Source organism: Odocoileus virginianus, chromosome X (genome assembly GCF_023699985.2).
Source record: "Odocoileus virginianus isolate 20LAN1187 ecotype Illinois chromosome X, Ovbor_1.2, whole genome shotgun sequence".
Classification (NCBI taxonomy): domain Eukaryota; kingdom Metazoa; phylum Chordata; class Mammalia; order Artiodactyla; family Cervidae; genus Odocoileus; species Odocoileus virginianus.
In genome coordinates, this window is record NC_069708.1 from 52,035,208 (window position 1) to 52,050,387 (window position 15,180).

Genomic DNA, 15,180 nt, shown 5'->3' on the forward strand with positions numbered 1-15,180 from the left:
TGATGAAGCTTTAGCATTTTCCCTGGATGTAGCTTTCTCTTCTGGGTAAAGTTTGAGAAAAGCATAAGATCTTTCTGGCCTAAAGTAGCTTTAGAGTCAGATCTGGATTTGGTTCCTTGTTCTGCATCTTACAGCCTCTGGGACCTTGGATAAGTTATTTTTCTCTACCTCTTAATTTCTTCATCTGTAAAACAAAAACAAATATGCTGCCACAATCATGGGTTTTTGTGAATAAAATAATGAACATGAAGAGCTTCGTGCGGTGTCTGACAACCAGAAGGCACTCAGGAAATGGGGGCTGTGGTACTGATGGTGAAAGTAGCAGCTGTAATCATAGTGAATTCCCAACACTAACACTGCCCTCTCTGGGATGGACAATTGAATGTTTTTAAGCTCATGCAGTTTTTGCACACCTAACCTAAATGTTAGGAGAGACATCACTTGCTATTCCTGAAGGGACAGCAAAAGAATTGTTGCCAGGCTTCACAGACAGTGGCTCGGAATTTAAAACCGAGTTGTTTTCGGAGGCGTGACTGAAAATGATTCCGTAGAGCATAATTCTCAGCAGAATAATTTATTTATGCCAGTCCCCTTCCACCCAAGAACACAAGGGGAGAAAATATAGTTCTAAACTGACCCTGTACTTCTAAGACTCAATTGTAGTTGATTACCCTTGATATGTTGCTCACAGACTTCATCAGGAGCATCTGGGTACAAAGATCTAATCTTTGCCAAGGTTGTCTTCATTCTTAAACTATTTCAAACTATTCTCAAGCTATTCATTCCCCTTAACTATTTTTGAGCCTCTTGGTGGGGATAAGATTCATTTGATGGCTCAAAGATTGATGTATGGGCACAATGGGAGTTCTAAGGGATATTATGTTAGAGTAGGTGGAATTATAGGGGGACTGTAGAGGTATTAACAGACAAATTTGAAAACTGAAAAATCTTAATGGTTCTGCAGATGAACCCATTTACTAAAGAAGGGATATGAGATGTTTCTTTTGATGTTCCTTCATTTTTCTCTTTAGCTTTCTGTTAAAATTCTGCTAAAAGAGAAAGAAAATAGGCAGTTACTGCAAGCAAAGCTAGGCACCAGGCTTCCTGTCCTTCCAGGTGAGGAGGGTGTTGCCTACTTTCCAAGGGGTGTAGATTGCATCCCACCAGGTGTCCCCCTCTGCCCTGACCTCATACTTGCTCTCCCTCTTGTTCTCTTCCCTTCACCTAAGGAATACTAACCACAGGCTCCAAAGGCTTCATCAGGGATTGTCCAGTAACATCTCCTCTGAGTCCCAGGTGTCCATTCTCCTTTTGGCCCTTGGCTCTGAGGTTATAGAAATGAAAAATGGGTTTTAATTTTGGACAGAGACTTAGGAGTAGAATCAGACATTTAGAAAGATACTTCTTCCACTCTTCTGCAGGATTCCTGCCACTCAGCTCTCATCCTCTTTACCAGAGCAGCGCCTCTGTCCTCAGTGTTCCTGTCCAGGCCCCTCTGTGTAGGTGTAACAACCCAAGGCTCTGAGGTAGCCTGAAGGGCCAGATTCTTTGGAGAGCAAAGGTGACATTATAAAATCGACAGTTTACCGTCATGAAAACTGGGGCCAAGGAACATTTGAGATGGAGTAGCCATTAACAACAATGGGCCTTTAAATCCTCACAGCTTTCTTTTTTTAGTGCCTTTAGTATATTGGGAGAAATCATATATGATTATTAAAAAATTTCTGATAATACAAAAATCCTAAGAAAGGTACCTCGGCTCTTCTAAAAATCACCTAGAATCTTACCCTTAGAGAAAACCACTGCTCATGTTTGGTGATTTTCCCTCCAGATAGTCTATGCACATTCATACATCATGCTGTACATGTTGTGCTCTGACTTTCTATTTTCTCCAACAAAACACTGGGTTGTGGAAAACTTTCCATGCCAGTCAATTTGTTGACATTAGCCCTTTTAAGGTCTGCATAGTATTCCATTGTATTGCTGCACCATAATTTATTTAGCCATTCACCATTGTTAGACCTTTAGCTTGTTTCCAGCTTTTAGCTGTTAGGCACAATGCTATGATTGAACAACTGTGAGCATTCTTTTTTGTGTACTTGTGTAATTATCTTTGGCTACAATTCAAGACATAAAATGATTGGCTCATATGGTCTCCACAATTTTAAAGTTCTCTCTCTCACTCTCTCTCACTCTCTCTCTCTCTCTCTCTCTCTATATATATATATATATATATATATATATATATATATATATATACACACACAGACACACACACGCACTGTTCTTGTTGTTCAGTTGCTAAGTTATGTCCCACTCTTTTGTGATCCCATGGACTATAGCCCACCAGGCTCCTTTGTCCATGGAATTTCCCAGGCACGGATACTAGAGTGGGTTGCCATTTCCTTCTCCAAGATATGTGTGTGTGTGTGTGTGTATGACACAAGAGACACAGGTTCAATCCTTGGGTCGGGAAAATCCCCTGGAGTAGGAAATGGCTACCCATGCCAGTATTCTTGCCTGGGAAATCCCATATACAGAGGAGCCTTGCAGGTTACAGTCCATGGGGTTGCAAAGAGTTGGACATAACTGAGCGTGTATACACACGCACACACACACATACACACATGTACAGAGAGAGATGGAGAGTAGAAGGGAGACAGACAATCAAACTACTCTAAAGATTGTACCAATTTGTACTTCTACCACTGGAAATCATAACCTTTAAGATAACCCTACAGCCATCCAAACAAAGATCTTGGAGCATCATACTGGGCTGCCAGATGGTACTCTCCAAGCACTTCATCTGCTTCTCTCCTGATCACCAACCATAGCATGAAAAAAGAGTTTTGGGCTCAAAACTCCCCACTTTAAATTGTGAGGAAAGGCCTTTATATCTTTTCTACCCTAACTAATCAATGATCCAGCCTTACCTTCAAAAAGATCGTCCTCAGTGTATGGGGCTGGGGGCTGAAAGTCATCACTTGGAGCATAGTGAAGTTCGGGGGTGTTACGAGCTCCAGCGGTGATACAAGCCCCAGTGGTGTTATGAGCTCCAGCAGTGTTACCAGCTCCAGTGGTGTTATGCATTCCAGCGGTGATATGAGATCCATTTCCCCCAGAATATTCACCTTCCTCCATGGGTTCATCTAAAGCAAAGGTTACTGATAGTTCTTCTTGGGTCTTATTCTGACACCTTCTTTCTGTATAGCAGGAAGATGGAGGAGAAAGTCAATTAGTGCTCAAAGAGTTCAGAGATTGGTCCCTGAGGCAATAACATTTAATGAGTCACTTACTAGCAGGATTGACTTCAGATTGACTTCAGCATGTTGTCCTACATGCTGTCTATTTTCTTTGGACATTCCCATCTGGGTAGCAAAGCTGGAGAAGATAAAGAGGATAAAGCCATAGTGAAAACAGATGCAAGCTCCTTAATCAAATTCAACTATCCCCCCCATCCCTGCCAAGTGTCTTCGGACAATTAGAGGAACAAAAGAGGAAGAGGACATTTAGTCTTTTTATTCCTCAAAACTTTGATCACCTCCTGTTTCTTTTTCTTTTCTATATTCCTGTTCTCTCCCACCTTGCTATATTATTGAAATGATCAGAGAATGGGAAGTGGAGAATGTGGAGCAGCTCCAGGATAGTTTATCTATAGAATATTGCCAATAAGCTCCTTAAGGGGTTTATGTTCCTTTTCTCCTCTATGTAACAAACCAGAGAATAGAAACCCTGTTTTGGAGAAATTCTACTACTGATGATTTAACTCATCCCACTCAAATTGTGCCTAGGGAAGGATGTACCTAACAGTGTTGGGATGTTTGTGGTCACTGCCTTCACCCCATTTGGGCCAACTGATCTTGAGAGACTTGCTCAGCACCTCACAGAATTCATGCTCCTCCCAGAACTCCCTGCTTATGTTGAAGATTAACTCCCGCATCTATTCTTATCAGTACACCTAACAGAGGCAACTCGGCACCTGTCTGCTGGGGATCTTTCCTCAAATCCTCTAGTGCCTCTGGAGGCTGTGATGGTTGGTGGCAGTGGCTGTTGGTGAGCACACAGCTCTTCATATTTCTCTCTAATGGCAGATAACAGCCAGTGCAGGCCATCAACTATAGGTTGATGGCTCCTTCTTTGGAGGTCTTTGATGACTGAACAAGGTTCCTGTGACAAAAAGAGAAGACTTCAGCCCAGGAACTTGGGACTTCTTGGGCCCATAGTCTCAGTCACCCTTAGCACACAGGTATACAGAAGCTCTGCTGTACCTAGAGAGGCTCTTAAGACTTCAAAGGTCCAACTGGCATCACACAAATTCTTCCTTAAGAACATATCTTAAAGAAGGATAAGTAGGATAACCAAGAAGGAAAATAATTGGACTAGGGATTATCAGGTCCTTTCACTTCCAGCACCTCTCCTGGGTACTCTAGGATGAAATCACCTAAATTAAACCTACCATTTTCAGAATTCTTATCTACAGAATGAAGATAATGATATATTTTGCTTACCTTGAGGTGGTTAATTATGTATCTGATTATAAGTTGGTTCTTTTGAGAGAAAGACTTAAAATGGGTAGAATAATAGGAAGATGTGTTGCCCCTTCTAGCCTTCTTGCCAGAGTTACAAAGCTCAGTTGCCCCCTTATGAAAGGTAATGCAATGTCCTAACAATGGCTGTCAAGGTTCTGACATATCCATGGTAACCACTGCTTGGTTTATAGCAGCCAAACTCATATCTCCCTACCAGGTCTGATTATATAGCTAATTGCTAAATGAATTTTTAGTCATCACGTTTTTAAATTTACAAAGTACCTACATAGAACTTACAGTGTGCCGGCACTCATTTAAGCAATCTATACATACTAAACTCATTTAATACTAATAACGTGGCAAAAAGTAGGGGCCATCATTCACAAAAAGGTTAAGTAATTTGCCCAAATTTACCCATTTAGTAAGTGGTAATGCCCAGAATTCAAACCCAGGTGGTCTAGTTTCAGAGTCTGTGTATTAAAGGTCTCACCAGCTGTGTGAGTGAGATTTTCAGGGGCCAGAGAAACTACCACAGCTCCGGGCCTATTCCATCTTTTCCGGACAAACTGTATTGTACTCCTTAAGTCAACTTTAAAATAAACTTTTTTAAGAACAGTTTTAGATATACAGAAAAGTTACAAAGATAGTACAAAGAGTTCGCATTATACCCTGCAACCTGTTTTCCCCCGTTATTAATAGTATTAATCTAACACATATAGACTGCCAGTTATTTTTCCAGCAAAAATAGGTTTATTCAGGATCAACAAAGAATTACAGTTTGGGGTCTGTAATCATGGCAAGTCACACACAAGTACCCCTCACAGCAAGGAGGGGGAAAGGTAGTTGGGTGGGCTATACTAAACAAAAGACTCTATTGGGGGAATTTAGAGCTTGAAGTATAGTGGCTTTTCATTGGCTGAGTTGTGGCAATCTCTCATTGTTGAGTTGTGGCAATCTCTCACTGGCTGCGCTCTTGCCAGGCAAGAAATGGAAGTCTTCCTGTTGGGCTCTGCTGTTGTCATAGGGTGTGAGAGCTCCTCTTTCTGACCTCCTATTCTAATTGTGATTTTTATTAATTTTTACATTTCCTCCTTTTGATCTTGATCTTTCACTGAAAGGGCTTCCCTGATGGCTCAGCAAGTGAAGAATCTACCTGCAATGCAGGAGACACAGGAGACATGGGTTCAATCCCTGGGTCGGGAAGATCCCCGGGAGAAGGAAATTGCAACCCACTCCAGTATTCTTGCTTGGGAAATCCAGACAGAGTAGCTATAGCTGGTGGGCTATAGTCCGTGGGGTCGCAGAGTCGGACACGACTGAGCATGTTCTCCAGATGATCTTTCTCTGAAAGCAGTGTGGGTTAAGACTCAGGTTTTCTGGTTTCAGTGACTTTTTGTCCCTCAGTGCCAGAAAGGTTAAACAGTGCAGGAGCCAAGTGCATTGAGTGTCCTGTGACTATCTCAAAGGGTGAGAGTTTGAATTCCACAAGGGATGGATATAAGATTTAGAAGGGTCAGTGGCAGTGCTTTTGGCCAACATATATGGAGGGCCCATGCAAATTTTGCCAATTGAATTTTAATAATTCCATTAGTGCATTTGACTAGACCAGAGGATTGAGGATGCTAAATGCAGTGAAAGTATAAAACTGGCCAAACAGCTCTAAAGCATATCAAAGTATCTGACCAGTAAAATGGGTCCCTTGATCATTATGAATTGTGGGAGGATTTCCCCAGGTAGGGATAATATTTTCCAGAAAGACCAGCCACAGAAGAAGCAGTAGCCTGTCTGCAAGGGGAGGCTTAAGTCCAGTGTGAAAACATTCACACCATGACCAAAGCATATTTATATCCCTGAGATGGAGAAAGTTGTATTGAATCCAATTGCCAGACCGTGCATGGTCCCTTAGACAGTCTAAAATGCTTGGAAACAGTAAGAACAGGCTTCCCTGGGTTGTCCTTTGGATTAGTGGGGCAAGTGAGGTAGGCACTTTTTGCAACTTTGTGAATGTTTCCCCACCAATATTGATTCATGAAAGCTAGAATTTTGTCAGTAGACCAATGATCTAATGCATGTACAATGGTTAGGAGTATAAATTTTGGAATCTCTAGTAGGACTGAGTTGTTATTTGATCTGAATCAGAGCTTTCTCTTTTTATCAAACAAGGACTTTAATTCCCAGTCTTTTTTCTTTTCTGAGACCAATTGTTGGGCTTCTCCAGCCAGTTTTTCTAAGTTATCATTTGGGGAAAAACTCCTTTGTATCATGACAGAAGTTTGACTGCTTTTGATTCCTTTAAGGGCAGCGTTCCTTGTAGAACTGTCAGCAAGGTAATTTCCTTTAGCTTCCAGGGAGTCAAGTTACGAATGCCCTGGAATTTTAATAATAAGTGGCAGGTAAAAGTACTTCATTCACTAATATTTGAACATAGAAGCCATTTTAAATTTTATCTCTACTGAAAGTTAGCAAGCCATGTTGCTTCCACAACATTCCAAAATCATGATCTTCTCCAAAACTGTATCTACTATCAGTATAAATTTTGTCGGTTTTGTACTTGGGTAAAGTATGAGCTTGTGTAAGATCATATAATTCAGACTTTGGAGCTGAAGCAGCCATTGGTAAAGATGCTGCCTCAAAAACATCGAGAAGAGTTGCAGTAGCATACCCAGCACAGTATTTACCATGATCACCTTTTTTTTTTTTTTTTTTTTGGGTACCAAATTACTTTATTTGAAGGAATGGTACGAAAGAAAGAACTTAAGTAGATGTTTTGTTACAACTTATAGAAAAGGTGAAGGTAACCCAAATATGCATGCACTGCCTTGGTGACCAGGAGTCACCCCTGTGGCTGTGGGAAGCCAGCCTGAGGCTTAGCTCTCACTGTGTCCCAGGGTGTGCTTGTCAAAGAGGTACTCTGCCATGCCAGATCCAGGGGCCCCCATCTTGCGCAGGTTGGTTACGTGGTCACCCAATTCTTTGATGGCTTCCACCTGCTCATTCAGGTAATGAGTCTCAATGAAATCACACAGATGGGGATCGTTTTTTTCAGTGGCCAGTTTGTGCAGTTCCAGTAGTGACTGATTCACACTTCTTTCCAAGCACAGCGCACATTCCATTGCATTCAGCCCATTCTCCCAGTCATCACGGTCTGGTTTCTTGATATCCTGAAGGAAGATTCGGCCGCCTCGCTGGTTCTGCAGCTTCATTAGTCTCTCAGCATGTTCCCTCTCCTCATGAGATTGGTGAAGAAAGTACTTGGCAAAGTTCTTCAAAGCCACATCATCGCGGTCAAAATAGTAGGACATGGACAGGTACACATAGGAGGCGTAGAGCTCCAGGTTGATCTGGCAGTTGATCAAGGCGGCCTCCGAGTCCTGGTGGTAGTTCTGGCGCACCTGCGAGGGGGATGCGGTCGTCATGGCTGGCGGATGAGAAGGGGCGGTGGCGGCGACGGCTGCGCTGCGCTGGAGCGGCGGCGGGGACCTTGGGCCGGTCAGAGGGTGTTGTCAAGTGGTGACAAGGGCTGGCTCTGAGTAGCCTGCCGGGGCTGGGGGGGGGGGGGTGACGAGCAGCCGGGTTCCGTTCAAGCACTGTTGAAGCAGGAAACCGCGGCGACTCTCCGCGAAGACTGTATGATCACCTTTTAAGTAAGAACCATCAGTGAACTTTGAGAAGTCAGCATTACCCAAATTATTTTCTTGCAGGTCATCACAAGGCATCAGGATATGATCCATCAGTGTTAAGTAGTGGTGAGAGACTTCACTGGTGATGGAGGGCAGAAGAGCAGCAAGGTTAAGCTTATTACAACCTAAAAGAGTTATGTGAGGAACTTAACAAAAGGACTTCTTAGGAGGTGAGGCGGCTGACTGAGAAATATTGAGTGTGATGAGAATTCAGAAGGGCTTCTACTGCATGAGGTACAAAAATGGTTGAAAGGAATCCCACCTTAATCTTTTTGATGACCTTAACCAAAAAGGCAGTGGCAGTATGGCTCTAATGCGAGTTGGAAAGACAACTTAGAAGGTTGCAGGCACCCAAGGTGCTTAATTGGTAACAATCTTTTTGTCTAATATCTTGGCTCATTGCAATAATAGCAGGGTAGAACTGTGCCACAGAGTACAGTTGCTGGCTTTAATACCCTGTGGATAGATGGTAGTCCTAATGCTTTTGGGTGAGTACCCCAAAGGCATTATCTTCCTTTTCATATATAAAAATGGAAAAGAGAATCTGATCATTGGATGCCCAAGAGTGTGTGAGTTCATCAAACTCTCCTTTAAGGCCTTAAAGACTATTTTATCTGGTTCTTCCCATAAAATTGGGTTGAGGTTGCTCTTTAGTAAAATATACAGAGATTTGGCCGTAAGAGAGAAATTTGGAACCCAGTTTGAGTAATATCCAACTAGCCCGAGAGAACCTCACAGTTGGCACTTCATTTTGGGTTTTTGGAAGCTTGGGACATCATGAAGCCTTCAGGGTTCAGCTATAGCCCTTTTTCTGGTATCAGATGTCCTAAATATCAAAGCAGGTTTGGAAAACTGCAATTTTCCCTTGGCAAACTTATGTCCCTTTAAGGTTAATAACTTTAGCAAGTGGATGCTGCTTTCCTGTGAGAAGGCTTGAGAAGGAGAACAAAGAAGCAAATCATCCACACATTGCACCAAAGTAGAACTCCTAAGGAACTCTGTATCATCCAGATCAGCCTTCAGGGTTTCTGAGAAATAAAGGCTCTCAGTAAAACCCCAAGGCATTACTGTACGGATGCATTGTTTTGTTTTTCAAATGAAGGCAAAAAGGTATTGGTTAGAATGTACTGCATACATCAATTATAGTAAAGAATTTGCTTCTGTTGGAAATGGATGTTAGTAGTGTATGACAGTTAGGAATAACAGGGTATCGAGGGATAAGAGTCTTGTTTATTGCTCAGAGATCCTGGACAAACTTCCACCCTCAGCCCTTAGGTTTCTCTATGGTAAAATCAGGGGATTATAGGGATTAGCACAAGGGATAATGATGACTTGTTATCTTCTATTATAGGCTTTTTACCTCGAAGGCCTTCTTTCCTTACAGGGTGTTGATTAATTCTGGAGAGACGTTTGGAGGGGGGGTTTATTTGGATCTTGTGATCCACACAGTCGAAGGCTTTGGCATAGTCAATAAAGCAGAAGTAGATGTTTTTCTGGAACTCTCTTGCTTTTTCGATGGTCCAACAGATGTTGGCAATTTGATCTCTGGTTCCACTGCCTTTTCTAAAGCCAGCTTGAACATCTGGAAGTTCACGGTTCACGTATTGCTGAAGCCTGGCTTCGAGAATTTTGAGCATTGCTTTACTAGCGTGTGAGATGAGTGCAATTGTGCAGTAGTTTGAGCATTCTTTGGCATCGCCTTTCTTAGGGATTGGAATGAAAACTGACCTTTTCCAGACCTGTGGCCACTGCTGAGTTTTCCAAATTTGCTGACATATTGAGTGCAACACTTTCACAGCATCATCTTTTAGGATTTGAAATAGCTCAACTGGAATTCCATTCTCCACTAGCTTTGCTCATAGTGATGCTACCTAAGGCCCACTTGACTTCACATTCCAGGATGTCTGGCTCTAGGTGAGTGATCACACCATTGTGATTATCTGGGTCGTGAAGATCTTTTTTGTACAGTTCTGTGTATTATTGCCACTTCTTCTTATCTTCTGCTTCTGTTAGGTCCATGCAATTTCTGTCCTTTATCGATCCCATCTTTGCATGAAGTGTTCCCTTGGTATCTCTAATTTTCTTGCAGAGATCTCTGGTCTTTCCCATTCTGTTGTTTTCCTCTATTTCTTTGCATTGATCACTGAGGAAGGCTTTCTTATATCTCCTGGCTATTCTTTGGAACTCTGCATTCAAATGGGAATATCTTTCCTTTTTTCCTTTGCTTCTTGCTTCTCTTCTTTTCACAGCTATTTGTAAGGCCTCCTCAGACAACCATTTTGCTTTTTTGCATTTCTTTTCCATGGGGATGGTCTTGATCCCTGTCTCCTGTACAATGTCATGAACCTCCGTCCATAGTTCATCAGGCACTCTGTCTATCAGATCTAGTCCCTTAAATCTATTTCTCACTTCCACTGTATAGTAATAAGGGATTTCATTTAGGTCATACCTGAATGGTCTACTGGTTGTCTCCACTTTCTTCAATTTAAGTCTGAATTTGGCAATAAGGAGTTCATGATCTGAGCCACAGTCAGCTCCTGGTCTTGTTTTTGCTGACTGTATAGAGCTTCTCCATCTTTGGCTGCAAAGAATATAATCAATCTGATTTTGGTGTTGACCATCTAGTGATGTCAATGTGTAGAGTCTTCTCTTGTGTTGTTGGAAGAGGGTGTTTGCTATGACCAGTGCGTTCTCTTGGCAAAACTCTATTAGCCTTTGCCCTGCTTCATTCTGTGCTCTAAGGCCAAATTTGCCTGTTACTCCAGGTGTTTCTTGACTTCCTACTTTTGCATTCCAGTCCCCTATAAAGAAAAGGACAAAAAAAAAAAAAAAAAAGAAAGAAAGAAAGAAAAGGACATCTTTTTTGGGTGTTAGTTCTAAAAGGTCTTGTAGGGTCTTCTTAGAACCATTCAACTTCAGCTTTCTCAGAATTACTGGTTGGAGCATAGGCTTGGATTACCATGATATTCAATGGTTTGCCTTGGAAACGAACAGAGATCATTCTGTCATTTTTGAGATTGCATCCAAGTACTGCATTTCGGACTCTTTTGTTGACCATGATGGCTACTCCATTTCTTCTAAGGAATTCCTGCCCACAGTAATAGATATAATGGTCATCTGAGTTAAATTCACCCATTCCAGTCCATTTTAGTTTGCTGATTCCTAGAATGTTGACATTCACTCTTGCCATCTCCTGTTTGACCACTTCCAATTTGCCTTGATTCATGGACCTAACATTCCAGGTTCCTATGCAGTATTGCTCTTTACAGCATCGGACCTTGCTTCTATCACCAGTCCCATCCACAACTGGGTATTGTTTTTGCTTTGGCTCCATCCCTTCATTCTTTCTGGCATTATTTCTCCACTGATCTCATATCTATTTTTGCTTTATTGACTATGCCAAAGCCTGTGACTGTGTGGATCACAATAAACTGTGAAAATTCTGAAAGAGATGGGAATACCAGACCACCTGACCTGCCTCTTGAGAAACCTATATGCAGGTCAGGAAGCATCAGTTAGAACTGGACATGGAACAACAGACTGGTTTCAAATAGGAAAAGGAGCATGTCAAGGCTGTATATTGTCACCTTGCTTATTTAACTTATATAAAGAGTACATCCTGAGAAACGCTGGGCTGGAAGAAGCACAAGCTGGAATCAAGATTGCCAGGAGAAATATCAATAACCTCAGATATGCAGATGACACCACCCTTATGGCAGAAAGTGAAGAGGAACTAAGGAGCCTATGGATGAAAGTGAAAGAGGAGAGGGAAAAAGTTGGCTTAAAGCTCAACATTCAGAAAACTAAGATCACAGCATCTGGTCCCATCACTTCATGGGAAATAGACGGGGAAACAGTGGAAACAGTGCCAGACTTAATTTTTCTGGTCTCCAAAATCACTGCAGATGGTGATTGCAGTCATGAAATTAAAAGACACTTACTCCTTGGAAGGAAAGTTATGACCACCTAGATAGCATGTTAAAAAGCAGAGACATTACTTTGCCAACAGAGGTCCATCTGGTCAAGGCTATGGTTTTTCCAGTGGCCACTTATGGATGTGAGAGTTGGACTGTGAAGAAAGCTGAGTGCTGAAAAATTGATGCTTTTGAACTGTGGTGTTAGAGAAGACTCTTGAGAGTCCCTTGGACTGCAAGGAGATCCAACCGGTCCATTGTAAAGGAGATCAGTCCTGGGTGTTCATTGGGAGGACTGATGCTGAAGCTGAAACTCCAATACTTTGGCCACCTCATGCGAAGAGTTGACTCATTGGAAAAGACACTGATGCTGGGAGGGATTGCGGGTAGGAGGAGAAGGGGATGAAATAGGATGAGATGGCTCGATGTCATCACTGACTCAATGGACATGAGTTTGAGTAAACTCTGGGAGTTGGTGATGGACAGGGAGGCCTGGCGTGCTGCAATTCATGGGGTCACAAAGAGTCGGACACGACTGAGCGACTGCAGTGAACTGAACTGATTTGGATCTTGATGGGACGTGAACTGTGAATTTTATCAATATCAGTTGGAGATTTTGCCCATAAGGAGGGTGGTATATGATCCAGTAGGAACAAATGATCAGTGTTTCCAGAATCAGCTGTAGTATCATCAAAGACAGAACAAATAAAATATGTCAAAGGGTCATTTAATTTACCTGATTGACTGCTTTGATGACTACTGTCAAGTTGTAGAATATTTCCTCCTTGTGGGAGAGAAAAATTCTGGCATGATACTTCCCTAAGAAGTCTTGGCCAAATAAATAGGTAGGGGTGAAGGAACTGAGGAGAAAATGGTGTGTGTTTCTCAAAGGGCCTAAAGAAAAGAATGGCTTCAGAGATAGGAACCTTTTGAAGTTCATCAGACAGCCCTACTATTTGAACTATCTTAGTACTCAAAGGCCGGAGAAGGAAATGGCACCCCACTCCAGTACTCTTGCCTGGAAAATCCCATGGATGGAGGAGCCTGGTAAAGGCTGCAGTCCATGGGGTCGCAAAGAGTCGGACATGACTGAGTGACTTCACTTTGATTATTTACTTTTATGCATTGGAGAAAGAAATGGCAACCCACTCCAGTGTTCTTGCCTGGAGAATCCCAGGGATGGGGTCGCACAGAGTCGGACATGACTGAAGTGACTTAGCAGCAGTAGCAGCAGTACTCGAAGGCAGAAACTGTTTATTGTAGTGGGATTGAACACCAAAGAGTGTGGCTCTGGTTTCACTTAGGACTGGAAAAAATTTATCCTTAGCATGGGGAAATGTTATTCAAGAAAATCAAGAGGGAGGGGTTGGGAATAGCTCTTATAGTTCCTTTGGCTCTTGTTATTGAGAATTAGGGGGATGTTGGAAAGACAATTTAGAAGGCTGCAGGCACCCAAAGTGCTTAAATTGGTAACAATCTCTTTTCTAATATTCTGGCTTTTTGCAATAATAGCAGAAACTAGGAGGGTTTTGTTTTTGTTTAGGGGCCTCCATTTGCTTGAATTGAAGATTAAGAATTTTAGCAGTTTTCCTTTTACATAACTAATCTAGAGTGTGAGAGACCTGGTTTGCCAGATTAACTAAATCTGGAGTGGACAAAGTTTCCCATTCAATCCTGGTCCTTTTTACTAGAGGAGAAACATCCTGGTTCAGCCCACTAATAAAAATAGAGTTGAAAGCTACCCAAGTGCAATCAGCATCTGAAGGAAGGTAAGAACTTTCTTTAAATACATTCTGAAGTTGATCATAATAGTCTTGAATAGGTTCATCAAATTTTTGTGTGCAAGCCTGAATTTTGTTCCAATTAGCAGGCTTTTGGAAAGCACTACGAATTGCTCTTGGAAATCACTTAGTGATTGCCTGAGCTTGATCCTATATGTTAATGGGCTGGTCTCCCAGTTATAATTCTAGAGAGCTTTCAGAATTTCCCCAGCTGTGAATTTTCATCCAAAGTTGGGCCTGGTCTTCATTGACAGGCATATGAACTAACTAATCTAAGTCAGAGTTGATAAGTTTGAATAACTATATAATATTCTTCAGCAAATCTGTAATGATTTCAGTTACCTTGGGAAAATCTTTGACTATGGCTTTCCAGTTCCACTTTAGTCCAGGAGATATAAAATAATTAAGAATTTAGCCTCTGGATCCTCTGAAGGCTTAATTTTAAAGAGACAGGTTCTGATAAGTACAGAGGAAATGGCACAGGGGAGTTTCAAAGAAAAGGGAAAGTTTCGCCAGAGAATTAGTATGGGGGAACTGAGGGTTACAGATGAGGTATAAGTGGTATAAAAGGGCAGAAGGAGGATGATGCTGGAGGCAGAGTCAGGGGAAAGGAACAAGATGACACTGGAGACAGTATCCGAGATACAGAAGCCAGGGACAAGGAACGTGAGGCTTTGGCAGCCATTTTGTCTTTGGTTGCCTTAGCTGATCTTAAAATCTTACTTTGAAGAGATGAAATTTTAGGCTCCCAATAATGCATTATCAGGAAATAATGAAATATAATATAGAAATAGGCATTCCATTCAGTTTTGGAAATTTTACAGATGTGGTGGTCCAATTTGGTTTTAAGAAAAGTAAGTTTGGGATTCATTTCTGTAACACCTTACACTAGTATGGTACATTTGTTAAAATTAAAGAACCAGAAGCGATACATTGTTGTTGCTGTTGTTGTACAGCTGCTAAGTCGTGTCTGACTCTTTGTGATCCCATCGAGTGCAGCATGCCAAGCTTCCCCGTGCTTTAGTATCTCCAGGAGTTTGCTCAAATTGATGTGTCCATTGAGTCATTGATACTATCTAACCATCTCATCCTCTGCAGCCCCATCTCCTTTTGCCTTCTGTCTTTTGCAGTATCAGTCTTTTCTAATGAATTGATACATTATTACTAACTAAAGAACATACCTCAGTCACATTTCCTTAGTGCAGTTGCTTTTGCTTTTAGTTTCCCAGATTCCACTTCCGGTTAGTTGGGTCAACACTCTTTACCCTGCCTAATT

The 15,180-nt window shown here is 41.9% G+C and overlaps 1 protein-coding gene, 1 long non-coding RNA gene and 1 pseudogene across 4 annotated transcripts in view; 1 reads left to right on the plus strand and 2 right to left on the minus strand.

Moving 5' to 3' along the window:
- The window catches only part of XKRX (XK related X-linked), a 107,891-nt gene that overhangs the window by 38,010 nt on the left and 54,701 nt on the right, over positions 1 to 15,180 (plus strand). The gene's annotated exons all lie outside the window — the stretch shown is intronic.
- LOC110124430 (uncharacterized) lies at positions 948 to 4,647 on the minus strand. Its single transcript, XR_011485774.1, has 4 exons — positions 4,509 to 4,647; positions 3,297 to 3,381; positions 2,934 to 3,203; positions 948 to 1,324 (listed from the first exon to the last, which is right to left on the minus strand). It is a non-coding gene; the product is annotated as an uncharacterized lncRNA (long non-coding RNA).
- LOC139033156 (ferritin heavy chain pseudogene) lies at positions 7,307 to 7,960 on the minus strand (annotated as a pseudogene).